Source organism: Nycticebus coucang, chromosome 5 (genome assembly GCF_027406575.1).
Source record: "Nycticebus coucang isolate mNycCou1 chromosome 5, mNycCou1.pri, whole genome shotgun sequence".
Taxonomy (NCBI): Eukaryota; Metazoa; Chordata; class Mammalia; order Primates; family Lorisidae; genus Nycticebus; species Nycticebus coucang.
Window position 1 is genome coordinate 83,292,628 of NC_069784.1, and position 6,625 is coordinate 83,299,252.

Consider the following 6,625-nt stretch of genomic DNA (forward strand, 5'->3'; position numbering starts at 1 on the left):
AACCTAAACATTGTTAGTACTGACTGATAATCTCTTTCTAATCCAACCCCTCTCCTTCTTGGATCATGGACTAGTGCAGCGTAGCTGAGTGGTTGGGGACATAACTCTTAAATCCCTGCTCCAAAATCCATTCCCTGCAAGGCCATAGGCAAACTATTAGATCAGCACTGGCTATGTAATTTGTGATGCCCAGTGCAAAATGAAAACGAGGGCCCTTCATTTAACAATTAAGAGTTTCAAGATAGCAACAACAGAGCATTAAAGAAATGTCAGGACTGCCGCAATTGAACAGGTCACATGCCCAAGAACCTGGCTCTTAAGTAACTTCTCCAAGCCTTTTCCATTTTCCTCTAGGTAACATTAAAGATAATGATAGCTCCTGCCTCATGGACTTGTGAAGATTAAGTAGAATGATGCACCTAAAACACTTATCGCAGTGCTTGGCACACAGCGAGCTCACTACAAACGGAAGCTGTTGTTTTTATGTCCCTCATTAAGCTTCTGTCGCTCTCCTGCTCCACGCCGATCCATTTTACACCCTACAACCAGAACAATTGGTAATAATCATAATCAGCGCAGTTCTGATTATGCCCATCCTCTGTCTACAAAAAACAAATTTTCTTTGCTTTCAGATAAAAAATCCAGAACTAACTCAAATCTAGTTTTCCAGCTTCACCTCCTATCATCTGTCTGGCTCCCTGGTCTCTCACTGAGCTTAGTCTTATACTTCTGTGCCTATTCATTCTGCTGGAAATGCCCTCTCCCCGGGGAGGTAGGGAATACACAGCAGTCTAAGTCACAGTTTCCCCTTAGAAGCTGGACCAGGAAACAGAGCATTACACAAGAGGTTTAGCAACAAAGCAAGGTGGGAGTGGTCAAGGGGAAAATGTCGCAGAAGTCCAGAAAGGCAAAAGTCATGACTAAAATGACACCTTTTTTAAAAAAAAGAAAACTACAGCATCATAGTAATTTATTTCATTTTTATATCTCATTAAAGTTTTTGGAGGGTTTTTTTCATCTACACTTTTCACAGTAAAATGACACTTTTCTTTAACAAAGCATTTCTTATGGTTTTTTTTAATGGTCAACCGTATTATACACGGATTATAAGTTATATGTGTCTACACCCACAGTTTCATGGATTCTTTTTCAAAAATATAATTCATACTTTTAAGTTATTATATGCTAAACTTGAAAGGGCAATATGTTCCTTTTTAAGAGCAGTTTTAGGTTCACAGAAAAATGGAACAAGGAGTACATAATGTTTCCTATACCTTCTACACCCTTCCCCACATACACACAACCATCCCCACTGTTGATATTCTGCACCACAGTGGTATATTTATTACAATCAATGAACCTGCACTAACACATCGTCAGCAAAGTCCATAGATTACAATTCGTGTTCACTCATGGACTTGCACCTCCCATAGCTTCTGACAAATGTACAATGACACATACCTACATGTGGTATCATACAAAATTGTTTCCCTACCCCAAGAATCCTCTGTGCTCTATCTGTTCATCCCTTTGTCCCCAACAACCCCTGGCAGCCACTGATCATTTCACTGTCTCCATAGTTTTACTTTTTCCAGAATGTCACATAATTGGAATCATATTGTATGTAACTTTTTCAAATAGACTTTTTTTACTTGGCACCTATGTATCATTTTAAGTTTCCTCCATATCTTTTCAGGGTGTGATGTGTTTTTTAAATAAAATAAAATATTTAAAAATGCAATTTATATTTAATTACAGAGCAGAATAATTAGATGGTTTCTCTTTTTTACTTTAAAATATACTTAGAATGTAATGGACCCTTATCAACAACTATTATGCTGAGGGTCTTTTTGTAAAGTAATTTACCCACCCACACTAATTGTCAGGATTGGCCAAGATAGTATGTTCCTAAAGGCTCTCTTTGAGACAAGAATATGGTTTAAAATATCTATTTTTTTTTCAATTGAGAAATTCAGTTTACGTTTTAAAAAGTCTGGGGTGGGATACTGCGGAATTTTTCAAAAGCCTGTTTTATAATCATTATCATTTCATACTCTGACCTCCTGGATCTGAGTTACGCCAGCCCTTACCTCATTAACTTTCTCCTTTGATGGAATTGCTACCACAAACATGCCATGGTTTACTTTTCACGTTCTCTAAACTACAGAACAGAAACACTCTACAACCATTATCATGTTCTCAGATTCATTTATTACCATAGGCTGTAAGATACCGGCATGATAAAGCAGCTAGAGAGAAGGGAAGGGTTTAGGTATTAAGGGAAAGAAATAAAGAACGATGAAAGGCTGGGATGAAACCAATTGTCAGGTTCATTCTTGGGGTGCTGTGACTGTATTTTATTCTGCAAGTGTAAGATACTTTATGTCAGGAGGTTAAGAAAACTTCATCGCATATACACCATTGACTTAATAAGCACATGCAAAGTATGGACAGGCATTATTCTGTAACATTTCGCTAATATTCTAACTGGAGTCCCTCTGTGCTCAATTTGGGAGGTCCTCCTTACAAAGCATTCCTACTCAAAAATATAAAATTAGATGAACCTGCCAGAGAAGGGCTTTGTGTTAAACTCGCCTGTTTCTAACCATTCAGAGACTAAAAAACCAGCCTTCAGGCAGCCCGACTTCACCTCTTAGGAATCCAAGACTGCTTCTTGGCCTCTGATCTAAACTTCTTCATAAAAAACACGTTCATCTTGGGTGGTGCCTGTGGCTCAAGGAGTAGACTGCCGGCCCCATATACCGGAGGTAGGGGGTTTAAACCTGGCCCCAGCCAAAAACTGTAAAAAAAACAAACCAGTTAATCTTGGTTGAATTGCCATGAGAGGAAAAGGCAAAATTAAATCTATCCTTTTTAAACAAGATTCTTCTTTCATGTTCTGCTTGCTGCGTTTATACCAGCTACCAGTTATGCTCTTTTATTTTGTTGACTGCCTCATTCTAGGGAGTTTTTCTAACATTCTTTTTCATCCACTAACCATAACTTGAAATATATACATTACTGAAAGATACGTAACGTCTCATTTCCTAAACCCCTCTCCCTTCCCCAGAAAATTATAAAATGACTAATGTTCTCACAGAACACTGTGTTCATTCAATAGGCTTTTCTGTGTAATATCGTGCAAGGTACTTGGGACACTCAGTAAGATGCATCAGAAATAATTTCTACCTGCAAGAAACTCACATTCCAGTGGGGAGAGAACTGACAGATAGATTACTGCAAAAGTCCCCAACAGGTTGTAATAAAACTATATGCAACTTGCATCAGAATCTACCTTAAAGAATAAGTAGCAGTAACACAGAAGAGAAACCTTAGGGGGTGAATAGATCACAGCAGATAGACAAGGAAGGAAAGGGCTTTTACGCCAGGGGCTCTAACCAAGGGATCCATAGTTCCACTGCACGGGTTTGAAGAATTTGGATGGGAAAGTAATTTCATCTTTACTTTCATGAACCTTCAGTTTGAAATTGAGCATTTCCTTCCACTATAAATTCAGGCCACAAACTGGAGTAGTGGGAGCAATACTTGTAACTTGTCACTGATAGAAACACAGATACAGTCAACTCGGTGGATTCAGATCCTTGAAATATTTACACTCATCATTACTTCGACATTATAGTGGTTATTAGGCCCACTGTGACACCTTATTATTTTGTGCATTAATAAAAAATATAACACAAACTTGTTTTCCTGTATTTTGATGACTGTATTAATATAATGAGTTTTATGCAATAATGTATACGTGGATGCATTTAAATGCAATATTCTAAGAAAGGCTCCCTAGATTCACCAGACATCAGGGGTGCACTGGAAAACAAAACAAAACAAAACAAAGCGGGATAAATAAACAAGATCAGGAACCCCTGCTCTAGCCACAAGGAACAGAATATGCAAAGGCAAGAGTATAAAGGATGAGGACCTGTTCAGAATTCAAGTCCTAGTGCTGTCTTTCTTTCTCCTGACTCTAAATTCTGTCCATGCCTGTCCTCTCTTCCTGCCCCTTTTCTGGCTTGGGACAACTGTCAGTGTGGTCTTCCTCCAATCTATTTTGCACACTTGCCCCAGGATGCTCTCTATAAAATGCCAAGATGATTGTGCCGCTGCTCCCCAGGCTGAAGGCCCTTAAGGAGAGCAGGACCAGCTTAACCTTCCTCTCTACCTCTCCCTGCAGTCCCCAGGGCTCTTCTGCAGAGCCCCTGGGATCCATGCAATGCAATCAGAAAGCCCCTGGCCTGAAAGAGCAAGTGTGGCTCTCAGCATCATCCACAGGGCATTCTACCCCTCCCTCTTCATCTCCCGCCCTATGCCTCCTGAGCTTCATGCCTCCAGCCACACTGAATCACTTTTCACTCTTTAGAAAGGTCACGCCCTCCCTTGCCTCCAACTGAGGAAATATTTCCTTTGCCTGGGATACTACATATCACCATTTCTTTTTCCTGATTAACTCCTATTTATCTGTTAGGTGTCTGTTTAAAGGTCCCTTTCCTGTGGGAAGACTTCTCTACTCTGCCTAAGAATAGCCTAAGTATAGCACCCTGCTCCCCCTGCCCATGTGCTGCCTTGACAGTCTTTACCTTCATTTGATAATAGACTTTTTTTTTTTTTTTTGAGACAGAGTCTCACTATGTCACCCTTGCTAGAGTGCTGTGGCGTTACAGCTCACAGCAGCCTCAAAATCTCGGGCTTAAGCAATTCTCTTGCCTCAGCCTCCTAAGTAGCTGAGGCTACAGGCACCCACCACAATACAGCTAATTTTTTGTTGCAGTTGTCATTGTTGCTTAGCAGGCCTGGGCCAGGCTTGAATCTGCCAGCCTCGGTGTATGTGGCCAGCACCCTAACCACTGAGGTACAGGTGCCGAGCCTGGTAATAGACTTTTACTTCTCTATGTCCCACAAAATACTGTACCCTCTTCTCGGGTTGGCTCTCAGCCTTTACTCACTGTTTAAGTCCCCACATGGTGCCTGATACATAATGGGCAGTCAGTGGCTGTACACTGGTGAGATAAACGAAGCCAGAATTATTGTCTGAGCTTATATGAGCAAAAGGATCGGAAACCAAGGTAAGGAATTTGACCTTCATCCTCTAGACCTCTAGGGTTTCTCAAACTATTAATTATTATCTGTTACTGGATTGTAGGTAAATTTGGTAGTTTGCAATTATTTCTTGCATGAAATAAAATTTTATAGAACAGAATAGGATAGACTACAATAAAATGGAAAATATTACAGTGCATCATAAATAGCAAGGGTAAGTTTGTTTTATAAAACTTTTACTTTAGTTATGCATGTCAGGCAGACACGTGCATGTCCTGAATAAGTATGCGTGTGTGGAGTCCTGATGTAGAATTGATTTCTTCCAGTTGGTCATGTTAAAATGGTTCTACATTGCTGCTGTACCCACATTGAAGGGTGTCAATTAAGGATGTGATGTGTTCCGATGTGTGGTTTGGAAGGTTTCTGTCAACTTAGTGTAAAGGGTATTTTGACAGCAATGTCTTTTGAGGCAATGGGAGCAGCTGGAAAAACTACTACAGCCACCTGGGAAACAATAAGAAATTGCATGGTGGTGAGATGGAAAGGAGAAATATCCGAGAGGTATAACCAGTGGACCTCCCTGACTGACTGGGTTGCGGGAGTGGATTTGTGAGGGGAACTGAGGTTTTTAGTATTCATGCCATTAAGCAAGATCAAGTTACACGAAAAGGAGCTTACCCACCGACAACACGAAAGGCCTGTGTGAATGTGGAGCCAAAGCCATTTTATTTTTTGTTGTTGTTTTGTTTTTGCAGTTTTTGGCAGGGGCCGGATTTGAACCCACCACCTCCAGTATATGGGGCTGGCACCCTACTCCTTTGTGCCACAGGCACTGCCTAGAGCCAAAGCCATTTTGAAGGACAGCTGGGTAGTTTCTTACAGAACTAAACACAGCCTTCCTGTATTACCCAGAAATCATGCTCCTTGGTATATACACAAGGAGTTGAAAACTTGCATCCATATGAATGTTTGTTGAAGCTTTATTCATAAATGCCAAAATTGGAAGCAACCAAGAGATGTTTCCATCGGTGAATGGATAAACTAACTTGGACACGTTTGGACGATGAAATGTTATTCAGTGCTAAAAAGAACAATTAGCCTTCAAGTCATAAAAAGACATTTAAGGAAACTAAAGTGCATATTACTAAATGAAGAAAGATAGTCTGGAAAGGCTACACACCGTGCGATCCCAACTGCATGACATTGTGGAGAAGGCAAAACTATAAAGATCAGCGGTTGCCAGGAGTGGGGAGTCAGAGCACAGAGGATTCTTAGGGTGGTGTCTGTATGACACTAGCATGGTGAACATATGTCATTACAAATTTATCCAAACCTATAGACCGTACCACACCAAAAACGAACCCTGATGTAAACTAGGGACACTGGGTGGTAAAAATGTGTAAGTGTAGGTTCATTGATTGTAACCAACATACCCTCTGGTGGGCAATGTTAATGTGGGAGACTTTGCATATGTTGGGGCAGAGAACATGGGAAATTTCTGTACCTTCTGTTCAAATTTGCTATAAACCTAAAACTAGTCTAAATATAAAGTTTATTGAAAGGGGGAATG